Source organism: Oryctolagus cuniculus, chromosome 13 (assembly GCF_964237555.1).
Source record: "Oryctolagus cuniculus chromosome 13, mOryCun1.1, whole genome shotgun sequence".
NCBI lineage: Eukaryota > Metazoa > Chordata > Mammalia > Lagomorpha > Leporidae > Oryctolagus > Oryctolagus cuniculus.
The window spans coordinates 105,705,728-105,732,156 of record NC_091444.1 but is presented as its reverse complement, the minus strand read 5'-3'; the positions used below and the strand labels follow the sequence as shown (position 1 = coordinate 105,732,156).

General features: G+C 54.2%; 1 protein-coding gene across 1 annotated transcript in view; it reads left to right on the top strand.

Moving 5' to 3' along the window:
- Positions 1–869: 869 nt before the first annotated feature.
- KIAA1217 (KIAA1217 ortholog) overlaps positions 870–26,429 on the top strand; it is a 659,855-nt gene continuing 634,295 nt past the window's right edge. The window contains exon 1 of the mRNA XM_070056129.1: positions 870–1,017. The gene's annotated coding sequence lies outside the window, so the exon portion shown is untranslated. The remainder of the gene's footprint in view (positions 1,018–26,429) is intronic.

Below are 26,429 nucleotides of genomic sequence, written 5' to 3'. Positions count from 1 at the left end.
TGACCGAGGCTCCCGCCCGGCTGGCGCGCAGCACTGGGCTCGGCCCTCAGCCGCCCCGGGGAGAGTGCGCTCGGCCCCAGCCTCGCAGCCAGGGGACACAGGCTTCAGGACCCACAGCCTCCAGCCCTCTCGGCTCCAAAGCGCCTTCGCTCGCGTCTTCCACGGAAGAGTGGACCCCGGGGGTCATTTCAGAGACCAGGAAAAGTTGGGTGGCCACCGGGGCGCGAGAGGGTGGCGGGGACTTCAACGGTGCCCTCCTCCCCCTGCGCACCTCAAGGACCTCAGACCCAGGACCCAAGGGGGACCCCCGCGCACCCCGAGTACAACCCCGGCCAGGGCGCCTGCCGCTCGCTCGAGACGCTTCCAACGCCACAGAACCACGCGCGACGGACCCTCGGGTGGGCAAGGCCGCCGCTTCCTTCCCTCTGCCGCGGTGGGTCGGTCGGTGATGGGGGCCCTGGGCTCCCCGGAAAGCGCAGAGGGGAGCGGAGGCCCAGTCCACCCCAGAGCCCCCTGCCACCCAGAGACCCCCTCCTCCCGCGCCGTCCCAGCCGCCTGCCTCCCAAAACCCCGCGCAGCCTCCAACTTCGGAGAGAGTCCCGACCGCCGCCCACCCACTGCCCGCACCGCCTCTCCCCTGCTCCCGGCTCGGCGGCGGCGGCCCTCGCGTCCCCGCCCCAACCCGGGAGCGAGCGCCCCCCGGCTGCAGGCGGCGGCCCCTCCGCGCCTGTCGCCGTGCAGCTCCGGGCGGGACCCCGCGGCGGTCGGCACCCGCGCGCGCGCGCGTGCACACCCACGCGCTCCCACTCCCGCGTCCTGGCTCCCCGCACCCCACCCTCGGCGGGCGGGTGACGTCAGGACTGCAGTCCCGAGGAGCGCGGCCGGAGCGGGCGGCGCGCTCGGGCGCCCCGGGGAGCCGGAGGCGCACTTGGGCGCCGCGGCTCCTGCCTCGTCTCTCTGCACCCGCGGTCACGCCGCGCACCCACCCGCCCGCGAGGGAGCCTCGCCAGCCTCCAGGTGAATTGAAAGTCGTTTCCGGGGGAGGGCGCAGAGGCTGCTGCAGACCCGGCGCGCCCTGCACCTGCGCGCCGGACGGGAGCGACCCCGCGGGACGAGCGAGGCTCCCCCGGGGCCGCAGGAGGCGGCGGTGGCCGGACCTGGGCGCCCCGGGGGGAAGCGGAGCCGCTACCCTCTCCTGCGCATTTCGCAGCAGCGCTGGCGTGGCGCCGCGGAGCAGCTGCCGGTCCGCGAGCGAGCGGAGGCGAGGGGGGCGGCGGCCTGGGCGCGAAGTAAGTGAGAAGTTTGCGTGATTCCTCGCCGCGCCGGTGCGCCGCGGTGGGCGCGTCTGCTCCGCGGCTTCCCGCACCGAGAGCCGGGGGGACACCTCGGGGGAGCCGGGAGCGTCCTGAAAGTGAGCGTTTTGGGGATTCGGGTGGGGGGTGTGGAGGGGCGAGGGTCCGGAGGGTGAAGCCAGAGGAGGGGTCCGGGGGTGGAGATGAGCGCGATACTGAAGGAGGAGACTGGAGGAGCTACCTGGGGTACCGGGAGGCCTTGGGGGCGGGTGCAGGTGCGGGCGCACCTATGCCGCTGACCTTGGCGTGCCCCCCGGAGTGGCGGGCCAGGGGCTTCTGGGGGGCGGGGGGGTGTTGTTCCCTCCCTCCCCAGCGGCGCTGAGAGCATCGCGCTTTCTGGAAAAGAGAGACGCCTGCCCAGAGGCAGACCGGGAGGGAGCATCGCCGAGTCGCCCTCAGGGGCCGGCAGTCCGCGTTGGCCACAAAGGTCGAGGGGGACGCGGGAGCCATCAGGCGGCTTCTCCGGGGGCGACAGCGCCCGGGAGCTCGGCGTGGAGCGGCGGCGGCCGGCCTGGGTCACCCCCATGTCTCCATACCGCGCCAGGCGGCAGCCCCCTCGGCTCTCCGCCCTCTCTTTACGCACCCCCTCTTCTTTGACCGGAGCCCCCCCTCCCCCAGGAGCCCTCGGGCGTCAGCTGAGCGAACTTTCAGCTCGGGGAGACCGGGCGGAGAAGTTCCCAGGAGCTGCGTGTCCTGGGGCGGGGGCCTGCAGAGGGCAGGCGAGGACAGCGCGCGGCGCTCACCCTGCTGCCTTGCGCCCGCCCGCCCGCCCGCCCGCCGAGGGTTCTCGGGGAATTGTGTCTGAGAAAACTCTTCCAGGAAGGCCGCGAGGGCGGGAGGCATCTCTCGCAGGAGAACAGCCTGCGCCCAGGAAATCGAAATCCCACTTAGCTCCTGGTAGCAAGGACGACACTTTGGGAAGAGAGGGGCGATAGTTAATTAAAAACTGGGCCCGGTGAGTTTTAAAAAGTAAGTCATTCTAAATGCTTATCGGTCACCAGATACATTTACTTGTATCTGTGCACCTGTCCGTCCGCCCGCCCGTCCATCCATCCATCCATCTATCCATCCCTCTGTCCATCTACCTCTCATCCATCCATCCATCCATCCATCCCTCTGTCCATCTACCTCTCATCCATCCATCCATCCATCCATCCCTCTATCCATCCATAATCGCTCTATCCAGCCAGCTAGCCATCTCTCCTGCCATCTCTCCTCCAGCCATCTCTCCGTCTGTCTGTCCATCCATCCATCTATTCATTGTCTGTCTATCCCTCACCCAATCCATCCCTCTATCCATGCTGTGATCCATCCATCCTCTCATCCCTCCCTCCCTCCCTCTCTCCCCATCTCTCCCTCTATCCCCATCTCTCCCTCCCCCTCCCTCCCTCCCCCATCTCTCCCTCCCTGCCTCCCTCCCTGCCTCATCTCTCCCTCCCTCTCTCCCTCCCTCCCCCATCTCTCCATCCTTCCCCCATCTCTCCCTCCTCCCTCCCCCATCTCTCCCTCCCTGCCTCCCTCCCTGCCTCATCTCTCCCTCCCTCTCTCCCTCCCTCCCCCATCTCTCCATCCTTCCCCCATCTCTCCCTCCTCCCTCCCCCATCTCTCCCTCCTCCCTCCCCCATCTCTCCATCCTTCCCCCATCTCTCCCTCCTCCCTCCCCCATCTCCCTCCTCCCTCACCCATCTCTCCCTCCCTCCCTCCCTCTCTCCCTCCCTCCCCCATCTTCTCCATCTTCCCCCCTCCTCCCTCCCCCATCTTTTCCTCCCTCCCTCCCTCCCTCCACCCATCCATCTCTCCCTCCCTGCCTCCCTCCCCATCTCTCTCTCCCTCCCTCCCTCTCTCCCTCCCTCCCCATCTTCTCCATCTTCCCCCCCTCCTCCCTCCCCCATCTTTTCCTCCCTCCCTCCCTCCCTCCACCCATCCATCTCTCCCTCCCTGCCTCCCTCCCCATCTCTCTCTCCCTCTCTCCTTCCCTCCCTTCACCCAGCCATCCCTCCACCCAGCCATCATCTGTCCATCACATTATGGAGCCCAGCTACTTGCGAGTCATCGTGTTAGACGCTGGGGCACAGACGTGATTGACATGTGGCCTGAAGCGTAGAGCCTGTAAGCGATTGTGTTCTGGAAAGGAAGTGAGGAAACGTGTTGTGTGCAGGTGCTCCCAGGTGTTCACCCCCAGGAGGCACTCCCAGCTCCTCACCTGTGTGGCCCCACGTGTGCTGGACCGCATGCCTTGAAGGCGGGGACACTGTGGTTTGTCCTTGAAGGCAGGTACGCAGTGGGTCATCAGTACGTGCTGTGGAGTGAGTTAGGAAGTTGCCAGGCTGGGAGAACAGGCAGGAAGGCAGAGGAGGAGCTGCAAGGGGAGAATGAAGGGAGCTGCAGAGGGCAGGGGAGTATTTGAAGACGGGAGGGTACTTCAAACACTTACAGACGGTGGAGCTGGAAGGCAAGTTTATCTGGGTGCCAGGCTTTGGAAGCCCAAGCATGCATTTTTCATAACAGGCGTTTCCATGAGCTTTTGGAAGAGGCCGGCTATGGAGCTTTTGTTTTGCGTTTTCATGCGGTGGCGATGTTTGGCGTGTCACTCCGTGGTGGCGATGTTTGGCGCGTCACTCCGTGTTCTACCTGAAACCCACGCACCTCTGTGGATAGTTAGATCGCAAGTAACATTTCAGAACGGGTCTCTCTTAGCTCACCAGACAGACAGCATGACGCCGAAGAACAGGGCGATGGGATAGATGGGTGAAAAAATTTTCTGGAATCACAAGAATCCCTTCGTACGCCTCACAGTATTTGGCTGTTTGCACATTTCAATTCTTTGTCCTTCAAATGTATTTAATGCGAATCTGATGAAGATATTTTTATAAAGATTTTCACCAGTGAAAATAGCACCTGTAGGGAAGGCTTTGCTTGGTTTAATTAGTGGGGCTCAAGGTACTGATGCATGCAGGGAGCAGGTGGCGGGTCCGTTTTCCCACCTGTAATTAGTTTTCTCATTTTTACCAGAAACTCAAGCTTCTTTCCGGATGTGTCGGTGTAGTGGTGACTCGGTCGTTCCTGCCGAGTTGATGGGCACTGATGCTGGCCTCAGTGATGGCAGAGCTCAGTGCCTGTGATTCGGGGCCCCTGTGAGATGTTTGTAAACCTGACTGTGTGTACTTACCACTTGCGCTTCATGTATTTACCTGCATTGGTGAGCGTTGACAGTCAATAGGTCCAGGTAAAAGACTGTGCTTTGGACTTTGCATTCTGTAGTTGATGCTCCTGACTTTGCATATGAACACCAAAAACAGCCCATGTTGCCTGGGACCAGGTGGTTGCCACCCACTGGGAGACTCTGTCAGAATTCTATAGACGCTGTGAGTGCGGACAGTCTATGGTGACTGCAGAATTTTGAAGTAAATGCCGAGACATATTTAATGTGGTAGCTGAACTTAGGCATTGCTTAGCAAACATTGAGATGCACCTCCTGTTGCAGGTTTGATTTACAGGGCTCCTACCGATTGGGCAAAGCGGCAGCTCTGGGGGGAAGCGGTTTATGTCTGAGTTTTAGTTGGGGTACGGAAATGCTGAGGTTATGGGGCTGTGGGGTGATCCATGACCCCGTTTAGAAATCATCACAGATCTGAAAGCTCAGTCTGTGTGTGCGTCTTCCAGGAACCTGTGTGAAGGCTCAGCTGAGCCCGTTCCTGGCCCCGGTGGGCTTAGGAGGGACCCCAAACCCAAGTGCAGGTCCTTCCCCTTCTGTTTGCCAAGGATGGACTCACGCCGTCCTCCATGCAGAACCACTGTGGGCCCGATTTGAGGAAGAGGAAGCTGAGGTTGGAGCAGAGAAGTGACTTTGCCCAAGGTCACACGGACTGGGTTCTTCCCCACTGCCTCGCATATGACTTGCTTTGTTTTAGCTTTTAAAATTTATTTTTATTTTTAAAGATGTATTTATTTATTTGAAAGGGGGGGCTGGGAGAGAGAGAGAGAGAGAGAGAGAGAGAGAGAGGTCTTCCATTTGCTGGTTCACTCCCAAAATGGCAGCAATGGCTGGGGCTGGGCCAAGCTGAAGCCAGGAGCCAGGAGCTTCTTCTGGGTCTCCCATGTGGTTACAGGGGCCCAAGGACTTGGGCCATCCTCTACTGCTTTCCCAGCCCATAGCAGAGAGCTGGATCAGGAGTGGAGCAGCCGGGACTCGAACCGGCACTCATATGGGATGCTGGCATCCCAGGTGGTGGCTTCACTCTCTATGCCATGATGCCAGCCCAAAATTTATTTTTATTTTTAAGTCAGGGAGAGAAAGAGGGAGAGGGAGAGGAGATAAGGGTGGGGGGAGGAGAGATATCTTCCATCTGCTGGTTCACTCTCCAAATGGCCACCATGGCTGGGACCGGGCCAGGCAGAAGCCGGGAGCTTCTTCTGGGTTTCCCACGTGGGTGCAGGGGCCCAAGCACTTGCTTTCCCGGGTGCATTAGCTGGGAGCTGGATCGGAAGTGGAGCAGCCAGGGCTGCTGAAGTGGGTGCCCCTGTGGGATGCTGGCACTGCAGGTGGAGGCTTAGCCCACTGTACGACAGCTTGGGCCCAGGAAATGTATTTTTGAACAAAGGAATAAACAAGTAAGTAAAAGAATGAATGAAAGGAGACAGGTGGGTAGACGGGGACCCCTCCAAAGCTCCTAAATCTGGAATCACGTTTGTTCCCGTGGCCATGACTCTGGATAGCCGAGACCCTGACCGGCTGCCTTCTCTCACCGAAGGCTCCTCTGAGGGCGTGCCGTGGCAGCTCCATTTGGCTGCGCCTGGCCCCAGACCTTGGTGTCGCCACAGCCAGCACTCATGAACAAATCCAGTGGTCCTGCTTCCGTGACGTATTCTGTGCCGCTCACCCCCTCCCTTGCTACTAGCCTCGAGCCACTGCCGCCACCATTTCTCATTTCTCTGCATCATTGCAGAGGTTTGAGGGAGGGAGGAAGAGAGAGAGAGAGAGAGAGAGTCTTCCACTCAATGGTTCACTCCCCAAATGGCTGCAGCAGCCAGGGCTAGGCCAGGCAGATGCCAGGAGCCTGGAATTGCATCTTTTGTCTCCCACTGGGTGCAGGGGCCCAAACACTTGGGCTGTCCTCCACTGCTTTCCCAGACGCGTTAGCTGGGAGCTGGATCAGAGGTGGAACAGCTGGGATTCAAATCGGCACTCATATGGGATGCCGACATCACAGGCGGCAGCTTAACCTGCTGCGCCACAGTGCCAGAGTCCCCTGCCAAGTCCATTTTTAAAACATGTCTGCTTTGCACTAGTAGGAATCGGTAATCTACAGTTTCATACGGAAGTTTTTACAGACATGCCGTAGTGCAGCACAGTGTGTGCTCACCGGATCCTGGCAGAGCCATCCACGCACCCGATCAGTGCATTTAAACAGGTGCAGCTTATTAGTAAGCAATTAAGAAGTGCTTGTTAGCGCCTATGTCCCTCCTAGCCCTAGGGACGGCTTTACAGGGCTCCTTTTATTTAACCTTTCATTTTGTCGGGCAATGCTCCTAACTCCTCCCAACTACCATTTGTTGCATCAGGAGGCAAGAGGCAAACCCAGCAAGCAGCCAGAAAAGCCGTGGAAAACCAGCTCAGATGGCCACTGGCTTCTCTCTGGCCCCCGCCCCAACTCTGTCTTTCAATTAAATAAATCTTTTTTTTTTTTTAAAGTCCCTATTCCAAGAGCACTTAGGTTCGATTCCTGGTTCTGGCTCCTGATTCCAGGTTCCTGTCAGCAAAGAACATGGGAGACAGTGGTGATGGTGCGAGTGACCCATATGTGAGTCCCAGATCAAGTATTCGGCTCCCACCTTAGACTTGTCCAGCTCTGCTCCTGTGAGCATTTGGGGAGGGAACCAGCACGTGGATGACCTCTCTCTCTCTCTCTCTCAAGTAAACTTAAAAAGAAAAGTTGCCCCCACACATAGTATGTTCAACGCTGTGAATTCGTGGTTTTGCCTTGCCATGGGAAAATGTTAAGTTGTGCCCATTTTAATTTTTTTTTTCATCTTAGAAAGAAGCCTCGGGTCCACAGCTAGCAGCTCTGTTTGCGTGCGCTGTGACCTTGTCCAATTTACATGAGTTGAGAGTTAGCTTTTCTGGAGCCAGGAAAAGTTACCACAGCAGCAAAAATGGGGCCAACAACCTTGAAATACATCCGTGAGAAATCCATTTTCTTGGAGCTGTAAAAGGAGTGCAGGCAGAGCAACTCAGAAAGAGAGAGAGAGGGAGAGAGGGAGAGAGAGAGAGAGGAGGAGAGGAGAGAGAGAGAGAGAGGGAGAGAAGGAGAGAGAGAGAGAGAAGGAGAGAAGGAGAGAGAGAGAGAGAGAGAGAGGGAGGGAGAGAGAGAGGGAGGGAGGGATGGGCAGGCACCAGAGGAGAGAAGCAGGAGGGTGACTTGGCCTCTTCCCAAGAGCCTTGCTTCTCCCCTCATAGTTTTCCTGCCCGGTTCACACACATGCGGAGGTGGTTTGGAAATCATTTCCCCATGCAAACAGCATTCCCTGGAATCCAGGTTCCCAGCCGCCTTGGGAGAAGCCAGCTTTACGGATGGCTGAGCGTTGAATGTAGTTACAAGTGCCCGAATTTCTAATTAATAGGACCCTGATTTTTGTCGCATCACACGGTGGAGCTCTAGGTTGGTGGTTTTCTAAGTGATCCCCCCTCACCTCCTTGCTTACTCCACAACCCCCCCCCCCCCCGGGAACCTGCACCTGTGAGCCCAGGTGCACGCCGGGGCTTGGTTTCACCTGCAACAGTCCTGGCACGAGGCCGCCACGCGTTTACCTTCAAAGAAGTCTCCGGAGCTGGGGAGCCCAGCTGCTCCTGCCTTTCGCTCGTTTGCAAGGAGCACAGGAGGTACGGGGCTGGGGGAGGGTCAGGAAGAGCCATGGGGGGGGGAACCTGAGGTTCCCCCTCTCTGGAGGGACCCAGCCGTCACCCCACGTGCTTCCCTGCCCACTCTCGCCGTGTGCAGCACGTCTCCAACATGGACCGGGACTCTGGTTCAAAGCTGCCCCTCTTGCAGATTTCTGAGCTCTTCAAAGGCGAGCTTTTCGGAGGGTTTTTCTTTAGTGGGGTGCCGGCGTGTTTGCAGGGTGTGCGCCCTCCGTGTTGTCAGTGTTTCTGCAGTAGCCAGTTCCAGCCGTGTGTCTGCCGCTTTGCAGAACGCTTCAAGACCTGTTTAACGGCGGAGCTGCACAGGGTGGCTCCCGCACCGCTAGCAATGATGGAAAGCAAAGGCCAAGTCTTCCTCTTGTCCTCGCTCCTCTGCTCGCTAAACGTAGGGGAAACACTTAGAAACGGTGCACGTGAAGGGCCAGACTTCTATAAACGTCTGCGTTAGACTTTGGGCTCCGTGGTGGGGGTTTGTTATAGTATTTTTTTTAACAACCTTTTGAAATGTAAAAGCTATTTTTAAAAAATGTTCTTGGGGCTGGCGCTGTGGCATAGCAGGTAAAGCCGCCGCCTGCAGTGCCGGCATCCCGTATGGACACCGGTTCGAGTCCTGGCTGCTCCACTTCCGATCCAGCTCTCTGCTATGGCCTGGGAAAGCAGTGAAAGATGGCCCACGTGCTTGGGCCCCTGCACTTGCGTGGGAGACCTGGAAGAAGCTCCTGGCTTTGGATCGGCCCAGCTCTGGCCGTTGGGGCCAATTGGGGAGTGAACCAGTGGGTGGAAGACCTCTCTCTCTCTCTGCCTCTCCTCTCTCTGTGTAACTCTGACTTTCAAATAAATAAATAAATCTTAAAAAAGAGTTCTTTATTTGTTCTAAAGGCAGAGTTACAGAGAGGGAGAGATGGAGGAGCACTTCCATCTGCTGGTTCGCTCCCCAAATGTCCGCAACAGCCAGGAGCCGGGAACTCCATCCGGGTCTCCCACGTGGGTGGTGGGGCGGAAATGCTCAGGCCATCCTCTGCTGCTTTCCCAGGCACGTTAGCAGGGAGCTGGATCGGAAGTGGTGCAGCCTATAGCCTGTGCTCATGGGATGCTGGTGTGTCAGGTGGTGGCTTACCCTAACCTGCTGCACCACAACGCTGGTCCCATAAAAATGTTTCGCACAGGACAGTACAGAGACAGAAAGCGGTTGAGGGTCAGATTGGCTCTCTATATCAACTTGCTGACCCTTGGAAGAGGCGGTGCAGGTGGGTCTTTGGGAACCCAAATTTCAGAGACTGCTGTAAGACAAATATATACGCAAAAATATATATAATATATATGTGTGTGTGTGTAATATGTATATGCACACAGGAAGTCTTCAAAGAGGTCATGGAAACTGATCTTTTCTATGAAAAAAGTTGGATTTCAAAATAATTTGTGCATGCAAGCAGCAATTAATCCCGTTTTCCATGGACTTTGTGAAGTACGCATAATGCACAGGTCACCCGCTGAGGCCTGCAGTTCAGTTCAGAAGCGTGTTCATGGAGTGTGCAGCTGTTGCCAGGGTCTGGTTTCGGAACATCTCCCCGGACACTGACATGGTCCTCGGCAGGGAGCCGCCGCTGCCTCGTCACCGCCCAGCCCCACGGCCCTGCAGCCGCTCTGTCCCCGTGGGTTTGCCTGTTCTGAAAGGTTCATGCAAACGGAGTCACGTGCCCACGTCCGAGGGGGTGCGAGGCGGTATCTCCTGCTTGCAGTCTGTAGTCCCCCGGTGACCAGCGATGTTGAGCATCTTATGTGGTTATTGGACATTTGCGTGTCTATTCAAACTCATTGTCCTTTTAAAACCCCATTTTTTAAAAATTACGAGTTGTAATTACGAGTTGTATCTTTATTCTAGATACTGGTCCCTCATCAGATAAGTGACACCCAATCCGCTTCCTGTGGCTTGGCTTTTCACTCTTCTGATGGTTTAGCTCGTAGCACAGGGTTTGATGGTTTGGCGATGTGTAGGTTTTTTTTCTCTTTGTCACTTGTGCAATAAGCTGAACTTACCCCTGTGATTTCTTCTAAGACTTTGGTTATGTTGGCTATTGCTTCATTTTTTTCTTTTTTAAATTGATGCTTAAATTTTAGATCAAGGTGTGATGCTTGCCCATTTTAAGGATATAAGGCAACTCCTTGAAACATATACATAGTTTCAACCAACCACGTCGGGAAAGCAACCAGCCCTTGTCTTTCCTTCTCTTTTTGTGTGTATTTGCGGCTACCAGCTCCAGGGTATCATTCATCATTGTGAGCCCGGGCAGCCCACTGAGCTGCACACCATCGGGAGCTCTGTGCCACCATCTCCCTGCTTTCCCAGCGTCTGCAAATCAGTACTTTGAATTCCGGTTAAATGTGCATATATTTATCATCTATTTTGAATATGGATTTTTGTGCGTGGTGTGAGGGAGGGGACCAACTTTATACTTTTGTAAATATTCAGTCATCCCAATGCCATTTGTGGAAAGGGATCAAATGTTCTTTGTACTTGGCTAAAACCAATTGACCAGAAATGTTAGGTTTTATTTCTGGACTTGAAGTGTTAGTCCATTGATCCACATGTTTATTCTTATGCCAGTACCACTTTTTCTTGAGCACTGTATGTTTTTAAATAGGAAAGTCTGAGTTCTCTAGTTCTACTTAATTTAAACATACATTTTAGTATCTACCTGTCAGTCTCTGATAGATAGATAAATAAACCCAGCTGAGACTTTGGTAGATTGTGTTGAATCTGTAGATTAATTCGAGGACTAATATCCTGTCAACAATACCCATCTTGTAATGATTTTTCATTTATTAAGGTCTTCTTTAATGTTTGCAATGCTTTTGCACAGTTTCAAGAACATAACTTTAAAGAGTTTTATTTATTTTCGTTTGTCTGAAAGGCAGAGAGGTGAGCAGAAGGAGGTTGCTTATTCTCTGGTATCCTCAAGTATCCAACATAGCTGGGACTGGGCAGGCCACCTCTAGGAGCCAGGAACTCAACCCGGGTCTCCCAAGTGGCTGGCTTCCCCCGCTGCCTCCCCGGTGAGCACTGGCAGGAAGCTGGCATCAGAAGTGGAGCCGGGGCTTGAACCCAGGCACTGGGTCTGTCATGAGGGCTGCCCAAGTGTCATTGTAACCACTGCACCATACGCCCACCCTGAGAGCGCAAGTTTTACCTGTCTCTTATTCCCCTTATTCTTAAGTATTTCATTCTTTGAATGCTACTATAAATCGAATTGGTTTTTAATTTGATGTTTGAATCGTTCATTGCTAGAATATACAAATACGGTTGAGATTTGTGCATTGGTCTTAGTCCCTGCAGGGTGGCTGAGCAGTTTTATTAGTTTTAATGCTTTTTATTCCCCTAGTGAGTTAGAACTCCATTCTGACATCGGGGCCTTGAATAGCTGTTAGATGGATTGGGAGAGGATCTTTGTGCAGTGCTATGTCACCAGCAAACAGAGCTCTGTTTCTCCCTTTCCAACCTGCTTGCCTCCTTCCTCCCCTGCTCCTCCTCGTCTTTCCTTCTTTCTCTGCCTCCACTTCCCTGCACCTGCAGGGCCACCTGGAATAGAAGTTGCAGAAGCGGACTCACTGGCTTGTCTCCTAGGGGAGCACACGGAAGCTCCCACCCTTGAGTGTGACCTTACCTGTGGGCTTTTCAGAGGCGTCGGTACGCAGGTGGAGGGAGATCCCTTTGGTTCCCAAGTTTGTTGAGTGTTTTTATCTTCCTGCGTATTGGGTTTTGTGGAATGCTGTTCTGTACCTACTGAGACCATCTTACGGTTTCTGTGTACTCTCTTAATATGGTGATCGCGTCCACTGATTTTCAGATGTTAAACCGACTTTGCATTCCTGGGCTAAATCCCAGGTTGTGCTGTGTAAACCCTTTTCTGTGTTTTCACACTTGGCTGAGGGCTTTCGTGTGTCTATTCCTAAGGGACATTGGGCTGTAATTTTATGTTCTTGTAATATCTTTATCTGGTTTGGGTATTGGGGTGCAAGTGGCCTGATCTTCTTCCTTCTTGTCATGGCTGTCTCAGCCACTTTAGGGACCAGCACAGTGTGACGGGGATAAGAGGGAGGAATCCAGGGCTGGTGGTGGGCCCCAGGCAGCAGGACAGAGAGGGGAGGAGACCCCCAAGGGGATTCTGCAGAGGACGTAGGATTCCTGGTCGCCTCTTGATGCAGTGTGGGGAAGGGTGCTGTGCTGGGGAAGGGCCCGTGTAACGCATGTGTTCTGTTATGTACTTTTTTATACATTATTCCCCCAGAATGCGTGTTGGTCATCTGTGTGAGGAAGTGAGTCTATCACTGTCAAGTTCAAATAGAGGCGTGGCCAGCCCTGGGCTGGACAGACGGCATGAATTACAGCTCACTTAGAGTGACAGCTGTGCTTTGTGCGTTTTGGGGAGGAGGCTCCTGTGGCTGGGAGAGCCTGTGGCTGGGGGAGCCTGTGGCTGGGAGAGCCTGTGGCTGGGGGAGTTTGGCTCATGTCCCGGGGTGGGAGCAGCACACTCGGGCTTCAGCTCTGGGAGGAAGCAGGAGAGGGCCTGAGGGGGCGGGGCAGGGGCAGCGAGAGGCAGGTTGACCCAGGGAGGGAGACGGGCTGGGGGGCAGGGGTGGGGGGCGTGGGGGTGGGTGGGAGGATCCAGACCAGGTCCTGTGAGGGGCCTTCTCGCTGTCTTCAGATGGCTGCGTTCCTGTGTTGGAATTTCTTCCTCTGGATTCGCCCGTCTTATTTTTATTTCGCATTTTCCTCCAGAAAAGAAACATCATCCTCTGTTCCTTCTGTTTTCCATTTTAAAATTTGTTCTCAAAAGGTATCTGAGATGGGGGCCGGCGTTGGGGCTTAACGGCTTCAGCCTCTGCCTGCAGCGCCAGCATTGCGTGTGGGCACTGGCTCAAGTCCAGCTGCTCCACTTCCGATCCAGCTCTCTGCTGTGGCCTGGGACAGCAGTAGAAGATGGCCCAAGTCCTTGGGCCCCTGCACCCACGTGGGAGACCTGGAGGAAGCTCCTGGCTCCTGGCTTCAGATTGGTGCAGCTTTGGCCATTGTGGCCATCTGGGGAGTGAACCAGCAGATGGAAGATCTGTGTGTTTGTGTGTGTGTGTGTGTGTGTGCCTCTTTCTCTCTCTCTCTAGTAACTCTTACTTTAAAATAAATATTTTTTTTTTTGACAGGCAGAGTGGACAGTGAGAGAGATAGAGAGAAAGGTCTTCCTTTTCAGTTGGTTCACCCGCCAATGGCCGCCGCGGCCTGCGCACTGCGCTGATCCGAAGCCAGGAGCCAGGTGCTTCTCCTGGTCTCCCATGCGGGTACAGGGCCCAAGCACTTGGGCCATCCTCCACTGCACTCCCTGGCCACAGCAGAGAGCTGGCCTGGAAGAAGGGCAACCGGGACAGAATCCGACACCCCAACCAAGACTAGAACCCAGGGTGCTGGAGCTGCAGGCAGAGGATTAGCCTAGTGAGCCGCGGCGCCGGCTCAAAATAAATAAATCTTAAAATATATCTGAGACAGAGAGCAAATGAGAGAGAGAGAGAGAGAGAGAGAGAATGAGAAAGCAAGTAAGCTCTTATTTGCAGGTTTGCCCCCTGAATGCCTGTCGCAGCCGAGGCTGGGCCAGGCCAAAGCCAGGAGCCGGAAACTCAATCCAGGTCTCCCGTGCAGGTGGATGGCGGGAACCCAACTGCTTGAGCCATCGCCACTGCCTCTCGGGGTGTGCGTCGTGTCGGCAGGAGGCGGGGTTTGGGAGCTGGAGCCAGGCCTTGAACCCAGATGCTGGCGTGTGGGACGTGGCTGTGTTGACTTCTGGTTAACTCCCATCTCCTCTCTCTTCCTGTTTCTAAATTTCACTTCTACAGGGCTCACAATGGAGGCCAGAGGGAAACGGAACAGACCGAGGCTTTAAGAATGAGTTGTAGGTTTTGTAGAGAGTGTCCCTCCCCCTCTTCGTGGAGGAACGACACAGGACCCTGCGCTGTTCTTTCGTCTGCTCGGCCCTCCCCGGGTTTGCTGCTGGTTCTTCCCGGGTTGGCTACTATCCCTTCCACCTCCGTGGAAGGGCAGTTCCCCCTGGCCGCATTCCCCACTTCCGCAGGGGAGCGGCACACCGCCGGCCGGCTCTCTGGGGGGCTGCACAGGTGTTCCTTCAGCTAGATGGTCCCCTTAGATGTTCCTCGTGCATGCCGTCTCTCTCCTCCTTTATAGTCCTCCTCTGCCAATCCCAACTCGGCTGCCCACACGCCGAGTACGCTGCTCTCCTCCAATTAGTAGCAAGTCCTACAGTTTATTGGTTGAACTGGAGGCACCTGTGTAGAAGCTGTTTTCTTCTCTCCCAGCGCCATATTGTGGGAGAGCAGATGCATAGAATAAGTCTTAATTCCAGTAACTCAGTCTAGTCCGGATTGTTCCCCACAGAGAGAATCATGGGAAAAAGGCCAGGCGACAAGGTTGTTTGTTTAACAGTACAAAAAGAGGCATGGGTGCTTGAAGGTCCAGTCTGTACTTACTATTAATTAGAGAGTCAGAAATACAGAGGGACAGATCTTCCATCCACTGGTTCACTCCCCAAATGCTAGCCATGGTCAGGGCTGGGCCAGGCTGAAGTCAGGAGCCCAGCACACCCTCCAGGTCTCCCAGGCCTAAGTGCTATAGCTGCCACCTCTGCCTCCCAGGGTGTGCGTTGGCAGGAAGCTGGAACCGGGCCTTGGATGTTGGACGTGGTTGTCCCCACCGGTGTCTTCCCTACCAACTGAACGCCTGCCCCATGGGCTGCTTATTTTCATAATGGGTGCAGATTGAATCATCGTGGAGGTAATAGTGAGCATTTTAGATGCGGGAGGAATGAATGAATGAGCAAACGCGAGTGCAGGAGTGTGTGGCTGAGGGAACAGCTGGGCTAGCGGCAGGTGTGGAGCAGGGTCCCCAGTCCCCCTGTGTAGGCTGTGCCTTTTCTAGGCCGAGGAGTCCCTGAGCCACATTCTAATTCAGGATCCTGGTGTTCTGGCTTTGCCCTCACCCGCTTTTAGAATTCCCATTAATCCTTTGGTGCGTTCTGATCAAACAGTGCTGTTCTCCGTCCATCTGATGACGCGGGCCCTGCGTGGGGCGGTGCTGTGCCCTTTAACACGGCTGTGTGGCTGCCACCAAGGACGTTGCTCCGTCTGATGCTGATTAAGTACACGGTTAGGGGTGTCATGAAGATGGCTTTATTTATAGCCGGTGCGGGCTGTCTTGGCTGCCATATTTTAGTGTCAGGGGGTGAAAGTGTTTTTGCACATTTCATTCTTTGTTGCCAACAGTTCGAGTTGTGTTGAATTTTTGTTGTTGTTGTTGTTAAGGTCTTCCTTCCGTTGGTTCACCCCCTAAATGGTCACTACGACTGGTGCACTGCGCCAATCCAAAACCAGGAGCTAGGTGCTTCTCCTGGTCTCCCATGGGGTGCAGGGCCCAAGCACTTGGGCAATCCTCCACTGCACTCCCGGGCCACAGCAGAGAGCTGGACTGCAAGAGGAGCAACCGGGACAGAATCTAGTGCCCCAACTGGGACTAGAACCTGGGATGCCGGCGCTGCAGGCGGAGGATTAGCCTAGTGAGCTGCAGCGCTGGCCTGCGTTGAATTTTGATTCAGGCACAGATATATACCAAGTGCGCCTGGATCACAAAAAAGGTGTCTTAACCAGATCCGAGTCGCAGAAGAGATGCGTCAGAGACAGATTCCGTTACAAAAGAATCTTCACGTGCTTCCTCAGGCACCCGTGGAGAGGGTCTGTGAGTCTAAAGCACCCTGGGTCTCCCAGGGTCTGATCAACAAAGCAGACCAGCTACACAGGATTTCCGGCCGGATAGAGGACGTACATAGTGCTTTTGCTCGTCTGTGTAATCCTCCATGAGAATGTTGGAAAGTCTACCTGAGAACATTTGCTTTGGGCTTCAACCAAAGTGGGAGCTTCGCCAGGTGGGCGTTGTGCAGCATGTTAAGCCACCACTCGGGATACTCACATCCCACATTCGAGTGCCGGTTCAAGTCCCAGCCGCTCCACTTCTGATCTAGCTCTCTGCTCATGCACCTGGCAAGTGGCAGGTTATTGGGCTCCTGCCACCCACATGGGAGACCTGGATGGAGCTCCTGGCTGCAGGTTTGGCCTGGCCCAACCCTGGCTGTTGCAGGCATTTGGAGAATGAACCAATGGATGGGCGTGCTCTCTGTTTCTCTGCCTCTCAAATAAACGAAAAAAATTTTTTTAAACATTGTGTTGTTTGAAGCCACTTAGTTGGCGAGGATTTGTCTTGGCAACCATGGGAAGTGAATGCCCAAGGATTGGGAACAGGAAATGGAGGAGAGCTCTGTGGGTGTGGTCCCAGAAAGTGGAAAGCCTGGTCCACTTGAGGTCAGGCATCAGCAGGTGCAGCCCACCACTCCCCTCTCCTGGGGCAAAAGGAGAGAGGGAATCGGAGCTCCTCGGGTGTCTCAGTGGGGAGATGCTGACGCCTGGAACGAGGGCTTCCAGGAGGATGAGGGACCAGCCACCGTCAGGACATGTGGCGTGCGGGGATCGTGGGAGGACATGTGGCGTGCAGGGATCGTGGGGACGCCTGCTGCCCTGGGAGCCTCAGCCTTTACGCTTCAAACCTCTTGTCTGCGGACACCTGCGAGCCTGCCTTCCAGACCTCAAGTCTGGACCTCCCCGAGGAGAGTCGTGTGCGGATCCTATAGACGCGGGGGAAGTGTGGCGTCTGTGCATCCTTCCTGTGGAGCTCAAAGACAGGCTGCCGGGGTAGGAGCAGGAGCCGGCACCGAGGTGCGGAGAGAGCCGAGGCAGGAGCTGCTACTCTTCAGGGTGAGGTTAGAGCGGGATACACACTCAGTCCCCAGCCCTGTGTTCTCGCCCTGCTGGGACTGAGTGTTGGCTCAGACCCTGTGATGAGCTCGGTCCATGGACATCTTAGCAGACTTTCAAGTTGCTACAGGGCTGTCGTCAAGTCAGTGTAGACGCGGGATTGAGTGTTAGCAGGTAAATATAAAATGACTGTGTGGACAGCTATCACCGAACCACGTATCTATTAGGAACCCGCTTTTATTTCAAGGGCATTTTTCTTTGAAGTGCTGAGCAAATCATTTAAGCCAAATTAATATTCATTGCAAATGTCAGGAGCGGTTGGGTTTTATTTTCCTAGCGCGTTTGAACTTCTGAGTTGACTGTGAAAGATCAAATACTCTTGTGCCGTTATTTCCACTTTTAAAAAATGTGAAGGAGTTGCACATGTCACTGATACCTAGTTTTTAATTACTATAAATGCTGTTTAAATGATGCAGGAGTGTATTTCTTATACTGTCAATCCCATATTTTCAGAAGATTTGCACGTTCCCTCTTAGCTCAATCTTTACCGGCCTCCCCAGAGTATGGAGTTGCTTCTGGAATGTTCAGAGCTGCTAAGGGCGTGGGGTGGCTGGGGGATGCTCTGGCAGGTGCCTGCTTCATCGGGTGGTCTCACAGGTGACGGTGGGGACCACCAGGAGGTTGGCAGGCGTCTCAAGAGCTGAGTGGGCAGAGGAGCCAAGTGGAGTCAGGGTTTTGAGTCATGAGCTAAGGGTTTGGAACAGAGCTGGGAGAGATGTGTTACAGGTTAGCTGAGGTATCAGGACATGCGAGTTCAGGTAGCAAATGGCTACAGGATCTGAGTCGAACTGCTTGAAGCTATTAAACTTTGGACCACGCTTACCTGCTCCAGTAACCGGGGTGGCGTGCTCAGTCCCATTCCGCACAGGTTCTGGTCAGAGCAAACTGTCCCTTTTGGGCTGTTTGTCCCTAGTGACATGCTGAGCCGTTTCTCCATTTCTAAGACCGCAAGGCCAAAGCCAACAGCTGCTGTGTTCCGTTCTCTGCCGCTGATCAGTTTATTTTACCAGCAGAGAGTCTGAGTCCTGTGGCTCAGTCCAGCCCTGACTAAGGCAGACTCGCAGCACGGGGCCGGCCCACGCCACACAGCAGTCCTCTCTGAAGACACACGCCAGCAAGCCCTTCCTGGGCCTCTGCCCCCCAGCCTCGGAGGGGTGAGGACTCCCCCGGTGCTGATCGCTACACACGTGCGGTGTCCGATTCCTGCGGCGGTTCTCTGCTTGGCCAGGAGGACCTGGGAGGTCCTCCCTGTCTTCCGTGTGTCTAGAGCCTGTGTCAGTCTGCGTGATGATCTCATTGTCATTGTCAGTCATTCCGCAAGACAACCACGAGAGCTCCTCGTGCCTCTGCTAAGGGTAGCCTTCGCTTGCCTTTTCTCCGTATCCATCCGTCCGTCTGTCCATCCTTCCATCTGTCCGTCCTTCCTATCTACCTACCTACCTACCTACTTACCTACTTTCCTTCCTTCCTTCCTTCCTTCCTTCCTCCCTCCCTTCCTTCCTTCCTTCCTTCCTGTCTGTCTGTATCTATCTATCTATCTATCTATCTATCTATCTATCATTCTATCTATCAATCGATCGATCGCTTCCATCTGCTGGTTCACACAGGACCCTGGAACTCCATCTGGGTTGCACAGGCGTGGCAGGGGCCCAAGCACTTGGCCTGTCTTCTGCTGTCTTCCCTGATCCATTAGTATCCGGGAGCTTGATTACAAGGGGAGCAGCTGGGACTTGAACTGGCGCTCATGTGGGCTGCCACTGTCCCGGGCAGTGGCTTCCCCTGCTGAGCCACAACACCAGCCCCGTGCTCTTCCCTCTTGATACAGGAAGGAGGAGACGTCTTTCACTTTCATCCCCTTGGCCGTTAGCCCGATGCTGGTTGAACCAATGACGTGAGTGAAGGAGTAGAAGGTTCTGATGAAAGTTTTACTGCTGGAGTTTGTGCGTGCTACGCCCTAACCAGGGTCAGAAGCTGGGCCCTCACTGCTCTGCTTCTCCCCGTCAGCACCCCTGAGAAAGCACTGGAGGAGGACCCCTGCCTCCCATGTGGGAGACGAGGGTGGAGCTCCTGGCTCCTGGCTTCAGCGGAGTGAATGGAAGATCTCTTTCTCCCTCTGTTGCTTTGCCTTTCAAATAAATTATTAAATAAATATATCTTTTTTAAAAATAAAGTGAGCGGCCGGCGCCGCGGCTCACTAGGCTAATCCTCCGCCTTGCGGCGCCGGCACACCGGGTTCTAGTCCCGGTCGGGGCGCCGGATTCTGTCCTGGTTGCCCCTCTTCCAGGCCAGCTCTCTGCTGTGGCCCGGGAGTGCAGTGGAGGATAGCCCAGGTGCTTGGGCCCTGTACCCCATGGGAGACCAGGAGAAGCACCTGGCTCCTGCCATCGGATCAGCGCAGTGCGCTGGCCGCAGCGCACCGGCCGCGGTGGCCACTGGAGGGTGAACCAACGGCAAAAGGAAGACCTTTCTCTTTGTCTCTCTCTCTCACTGTCCACTCTGCCTGTCAAAAAAAAAAAAATTCTCTTAAAAAAATAAAGTGAGCATCAGATGGATGACTGGTATGTAACTTTGGGAATAGCGGTGTTAACAACAATGTATTCATTTTCTCTCATCTACAAATATTAGATTCTTGAATATAAGCAGAATGGATTATAAGGCAGTAATAGCATTACCCCAGTTTTTAAAGATTTAAAAACACTCATCTGTGAACAAAAAGCATAACTTAAATGCCAGTTCAAGTTTTTTTTTTTTTTTTTTTTTTTTGGACAGGCAGAGTTAGACAGTGAGAGAGAGAGACAGAGAGAAAGGTCTTCCTTCCGTTGGTTCACTCCCCAAATGGCCGCTACGGCCAGCATGCTGCGCCGATCCAAAGCCAGGAGCCAGGTGCTTCCTTGTGGTCTCCCACAAGGGTGCAGGGCCAAGGACCTGGGCCATCCTCCACTGCCTTCCCAGGCCACAGCAGAGAGCTGGACTGGAAGAGGAGCAACCAGGACAGAATCCGGCACCCCAGTCGGGGCTAGAACCCGGGGTGCCAGCGCTGCAGGCAGAGGATTAGCCTAGTGAGCCATGGTGCCGGCCCCGAGGATGCAGTTAAATTTCTAGGACTCCCAAATTTTTTAACTGACTTCCCTGCCTCGAGACTCCCTGCACCACCGTCCCCCAACCTCTCTCTCCAGCCTGAGGCTTCTGAGCACTGTGCGTGGTTTTGTGGTGGAATCAGTGGGAAAGCGGGGCTGGAGTTTTTGATTGTTTGAGAGGCAGAGTGGCATGTGTGCATGCGCGCACACACACAGACACACATATCCCATCTGCTGGTTCACTTCCCAGACACCCACAACAACAGGCCCTGGGCCCCGCCGAAGCCAAGAGCTGGGAACACAGTCCAGGTCTCCCACATGAGCGGCAGGAACCCAGTTACTTGAGCCACGAGCTGCTGCCTCCCGGAGTTGGCATTGGGAGAGAGCTGGAGTCGGGAGCTGGAGCCAGGTGTCGAACCCAGGCCCTGCAATACCGGATGCAGGCATCGCAGCCAGCCCGGAGAGCACCAGGCCGAACACCTGCCCCAGAGCAGTTTTTTAGATCTGTATCTGCTGTGCACATTTTTATATTACGCATAGAAACAACGTAGAAAGCAAGTCTGTGGCTTTGCTTATTGAGGTCTTGCTTAAAGGAAGTGGATTCTGAAGGATTGCCTTATAAAGTTTGTTACAGGCTAGTTTTTCTTTGCCACCGTTCAATGTTCTTTTCAGTGCTAATTTTTCATCCCCTCACATTCTACATTTTCTACATACAAGGTTTATTTATCCTCATCATCACCCCTTATGCCTGTCACAGTGCATAATTGTGTCTCACTCGTCTTGGAAAAACACGCAGGAGCGCGTTGTAAACATACAAGTAGGTGAATGAAAACAGATTCTCCTTCAAGGCAGAGCTCCTGGCTCCCTGCACCTTCTCTCTGTAGCCTGTCTTTCTGGACGCATTGCCTGCACCTGCTCTTGTTGCTGCTTTTCCTCCAGGCTTCTGTGAGCTTAAGATCCTTGTTGGTGTTTGAAAGGATATGGGTTGAAGTTTTGCTTTTGGACACTTTTTGGCTCTTAGTTAAGCTTATGGTGAGATATTGTTAAAATGCCACAGTTCCTGAAAGTTTACCTTAAATAGTGCTTACTGTACTGCAGGTGGTGGGCTAATCTCTAAGGATTTTTATCTATTTATTTGAGAGCTAAAGACAGAAAGGACTTCCTTCCATTGGTTCACTCCCTAAATGGCCACAATAGCTAGAGGTGCACCGATCCGAGGCCAGGAGCCAGGTGCTTCTTCCAGGTCTCCCTTGCAGGTGCAGGGGCCCAAGGACTTGGGCCATCTTCTACTGCTTTCCCAGGCCATCGGCAGAGAGCTGGATTGGAAGTGGAGCAGCCAAGACTTGAACCAGCGCCCATATGGGATGCCAGCGCCGCAGGTGGAGGATTAACCTACTGTACCACAGCGCTGGCCCCAGCTAACCTCTTTAAAGAGATCATCTAATTCATGCCTCACGTGGTGGTGGTGCTGTGTTGGGAAGGCTGCGACCCATGTTGGAGTGCTTGGGTGCAAGTCCTACCTCTGTTTCAATTCCAGTTTCCTGCTAATGTGCGTTCTGGGAGCCCATAGGTGGCGACTCAAATACTTGGGTCCCTGCCACCCGTGTAGGAGACCCAGTTGGTGCTCCTGGCTCCTGGCTTCAGCCTGGCCCAGCCCTGGCTGTTGTAGCCATTTGGGGAGTGAACCAGCTGGTGGAAGATCTCTGTCTCTCCTGCTATCTGTAGATCTGACTTTCAAATAAATACATTAAACTTTTTTTAAAACAAAGGGAATGCATTCTGTCCTGTGTTTTCCTATAGCTGTGTAAACGAAGCCTACTTAGTGAATAGCTTTGGGCCATGTGCGTTCAGACACAGGCTGGAAGAGGCCCACTTGATGAACACACGCACTTCCTCCCAGCTCATCTGGGGCACAGCAGACACGTGTGTGTGTTGGGTGGGTCCTCGCAGAGCTAAACACAGAGTTACCATGAGAACGTGCAGTTCCCTCCTAGGTGCAGACCCCAAAGCACAGGATACGGAGAGTCAAAGAAGTAGGTGTGTGGCCGTGGGCATAGCTGCACTGTTCACAGGAGTAGGACGGAGACAGCCCAAGTGTCCAAGGGCTGAATGCATGCGCCAGTGTGGTCTCTGCTGACAGTGCTGTAGGACTGAGAAATGCCACAGCACGTGGGACCTCCAAAGCAATAGGATATTATCGGCGGCACTGAAAGGAGGCAGACACTAAGGACTGAGGATCGTGTGAGTATGGGAAGTATTCAGGATGGGTGAATCCACAGATTTCAGCTAGTTCCAGGGGTCGGGAGAATGGGGAGGGACTTTTACTTTGGAGGGTTGCAGATGTTTTGCTACTAGATAGCAAAACGCCTTGTGGTTGCACAGTGTTGCACCTGTTGTGTTTGCACAGTGTGGGGAATGTACTAGTGCCCCTGGGGTGTTCACTTGGCAGCGGTTAATTTTCTTTTTTCTTTATATATTTTTTTGACAGGCAGAGTGGACAGTGAGAGAGAGAGAGACAGAGAGAAAGGTCTTCCTTTGCCGTTGGTTCACCCTCTAATGGCCGCTGCGGCCGGCGCGCTGCGGCTGGTGCACTGCGCTGATCCGAAGCCAGGAGCCAGGTGCTTCTTGTGGTCTCCCATGGGGTGCAGGGCCCAAGCACTTGGGCCATCCTCCACTGCACTCCCTGGCCACAGCAGAGAGCTGGCCTGGAAGGGGGGCAACCGGGATAGAATCCGGCACCCCAACCGGGACTAGAACCCGGTGTGCCAGCGCCGCAAGGCGGAGGATTAGCCTAGTGAGCCGCGGTGCCGGCCGGCAGCGGTTAACTTTCAATGAGTTAAGCGATAGCCGCCTCTGTGTAATATAGGGAAATGTGTAGGTATATAAATGCCTGGTTAAACAGCTGAGAGTTTGAGAGGTTTTTGCCTGCAGAACTGTAGACTAGGAGGCTGGGGAGTGTGGGGCAGTGTTGTAATGTTATTTATAATTTTTTTTTTTTATTTGAGAGCAAAGAGGGAGAATGCCGGTTTACTTCCCAAATGCCCACAGTGGCCAGGGCTGGCCCGGGCTGAGCTGAACCTGGGAGCAGGACACCCTGTCCAGGGCTCCCCTGTGGGAGCAGGGCCTCCGCTCTGAGTTATCCTGGATGCCTCCCAGCGTGCACAATTGCACGAAGCCGAAGTGTGTAGCTGGAGCCGGGGGTCTGGGACCCCAGCACTCAGGTGTGGAAGGCGGGCAGCCTAGTGCACATCATCACTGCTAGGCTAAATACCCTCAGAACATTTTAAGCTGTGCAATAGCGTTCACTCATTTCACTAAGTGCATCACTTTAGATAACAAAAGATTTTAAAAATGTACAAAGCGTTAAGATCGTATGGTGATAAACGGAGCAGATATGCCAATCAGGGAGTGATGTTGAGTCGAGAAACCGAGACCGCCGAGAGTTACTTGAAGAAATCTCTCTGTGGGTACTGCTGTGGAGCTGGTTCCAAGGCTGAGCTAAGCTGATTGACAGGGGCTTGGGGCGGGGCAGCAGGAAGGGGCGGGGCTCGCACAGGCACTGGGCCCCAAGTGTAGGCTTGGAGAGGGGGGCTCCCCAAAGGGGAAAGTAGAGGTCAGAAATCCTGCAAGTGGGGAGCTCCTCCCCGTTTCCTCTCTTACCTGCGGTAGACTCTACTCTTTCAACTTTGGGGTTGGTGCCACAGAAAACATTGGAATCTCGGCACCTTGCATCTACCGTGACGATAGTCTGTCCCACGGCAGGGAAAATCCTCCTTGGTTTCCTCTGTGAATTCCACGTAAGAATGTAAGCAGGTTAACTGTTTGACACCAGAATCATTCCACTCGCGTCCATAGGTGACATGGAAGTGACTCGTGTTCCCTGGGAGATGGGAAACCGGCGAGTCAAGGTGTCGCTTAGACAATTAAAATGGAACCCCTTGAATTCCCCTGACTCCCTTTTAACTCACCCGAGATCCTAAGAATAGTTTTGCATTCAAGGCATCAATAATAACTTCAGCCCACCCAATCCTGTAGAGGATTTTAGTCCTTAAATCCTATTTTTAAAGCCCATTAAAAACTCATTTTTAGAATGTGACGCGCGAGGACCTCATCAAACATCTGGGAAAGGAGCCAGCGGCCCCACGTGTGTCCTTGGATGTCAGGTGTGACCTCCCCAGGGGACTCTGGGGATTACAAGTTGTCACCTGAACCCACACGGGCATCATGGCCTGGCCGCTCGCACCCGGGGGTGTGGCCACGGGGCCAGGGGTGGGGTGGGTTAGGGCTTCCTGCCCCCGGCGTGGTCTGAGTGGAGTGTCTGAGAGCTGTCACCCCACTAGCTCTGTTGGCAGCAGGTGGGTAAAGTAACAGACAAAGCATTGGAACTGTGGACGCCGGGGCTACTGTTGTAAATGACATTTGTTTACATTAAAAGTTTTATTTATATAAGGGGAACAGATTCCATGTGTCACCTACATCCAGATTTAAGAACATAGTGACACCTCCCATGCTGCCTTCCCCCCCACTCCCATTCTGATTTGTCTTTTAATTTTTACAGTGACATACTTTCATTTTATTTTATAATCACCAGCTTTATTCCACTGAATAAAGAATTCTACAAGTAGTAAGTAGGAAAACCACCGTTCCCCAAGCGTATAGACAAGAGCTATGAGCAATAATCAGATCTCAGAATCTTAGTTTCACTCACATGTGTTGCATTTTTTTCCTTTTCTCTAACATATGAACTTCTAACACTGCTTTTGCTCTGGTGTTAGGAAAGTATCGATAAATACTTAAATCGATACTTAAATCGATAACCCATGTTCTGAGTTACAGAAACCAAGCCAAACTAATCAGGAGCGTTAGAACAACTCTTGAATGTGTTTCTCAATGATATCAACACGTCGCGGAAATTTTAGAAAGTTTTCCCAGGGAACTTCCTTTGCTGTAGGAATCGCAGCGTCTGTCTTCCGTGCAATGGGAGAACTCCGGACGCTCACAGCTGGTCAGACTCTACAGGGGGCCAGCGCCCAGGAAGTGCGCGCCTCTGGGAACCCCTCTGGCGTCTGCACACAGGATCCCAGCGTGGTTTCCATCCAGACTTCTGTCTTGTTGTTTCCAGACCATTCTGCTATTGCAGCCCAAGTGTGCATGGATGGGTGAGTGGGTGAAAAAGTATGGTGTAATGGGCTCTGGACTATTATTCAGCCTTGAAAAGGAAGGGCATTCCGACACTTGCCACCACCCGGGCGAGCCTGGAGGTGTCGTGCTTAGGGAAATAAGCCAGCCCACGAAAGCCACACCGCAGGGTTCCCCGTGTGTGAGGGGCCGGCAGCGGCCAGAGGAGCACAGGCGGAGAGCAGAGTGGCTGGGCAGGGCGGCGTGAGGAGCTATGGGGTAACGGGTATGGGGTTCTCAGTTGGGCAGGGTTGAGAGCTACCTGTGGACGGATGGTGGTGACGGCAGCCTGGCCATGTACTTAATGCCACTGGACCGGACATTTGGAAAGGGTTAAGATGCTAAATTTTATGGGTGTTTTACTACGAGTTTTAAGAATTTAGTTACAAGAGTTACAGAGAAAGAGGGAGAAACAGAAAAAGAGATGTCCCATGCACTGGTTCACTCCCCACTCGGGGCCGGCCGATCCTCGCTTCTCCCTCATCCTGCCCTCCCCTGGGGGCTGGTCTCATTCCCAGGCTGGGGGCAGCATGGCCCAGGGACTCCTGAGCGTCCCCGGACAGTGCTGCATGCCAGCGTGGGTCCCACACCCGTTCTTACACTGGGCAGTGGAGAGTGGTGAGGTCAGACGGCCGCCCAGAGGTGCACAGGTGCAGCCACATGGGCGTCTGCTTCCCCGGCTGCACGCGGCAGCCTCGGGCTCTGCTGTGTTGCTCTGCCCTGCGCCCGTGGGCCCTGGCTTTGCAGATGTGCTGCTCCCAGCAGTAGTCTCGCTCCTCGGTTACTTAATTCTCGTCGGCATGGCTGCTGTGCTGTGGGACCATGAAACACACAACACCACTACATGGTAGCTTTGGGCAAACCTTTAAAAACACATGGAGAGTCCTGTCGTGTCGGTCTGTGCTGAGAAAGGTGTACGGGACTCTAGCAGGTGCAACGGGGACCACTTGGCCTTCGATGCCCTGGGGCAGGGGCTCCGCTGAA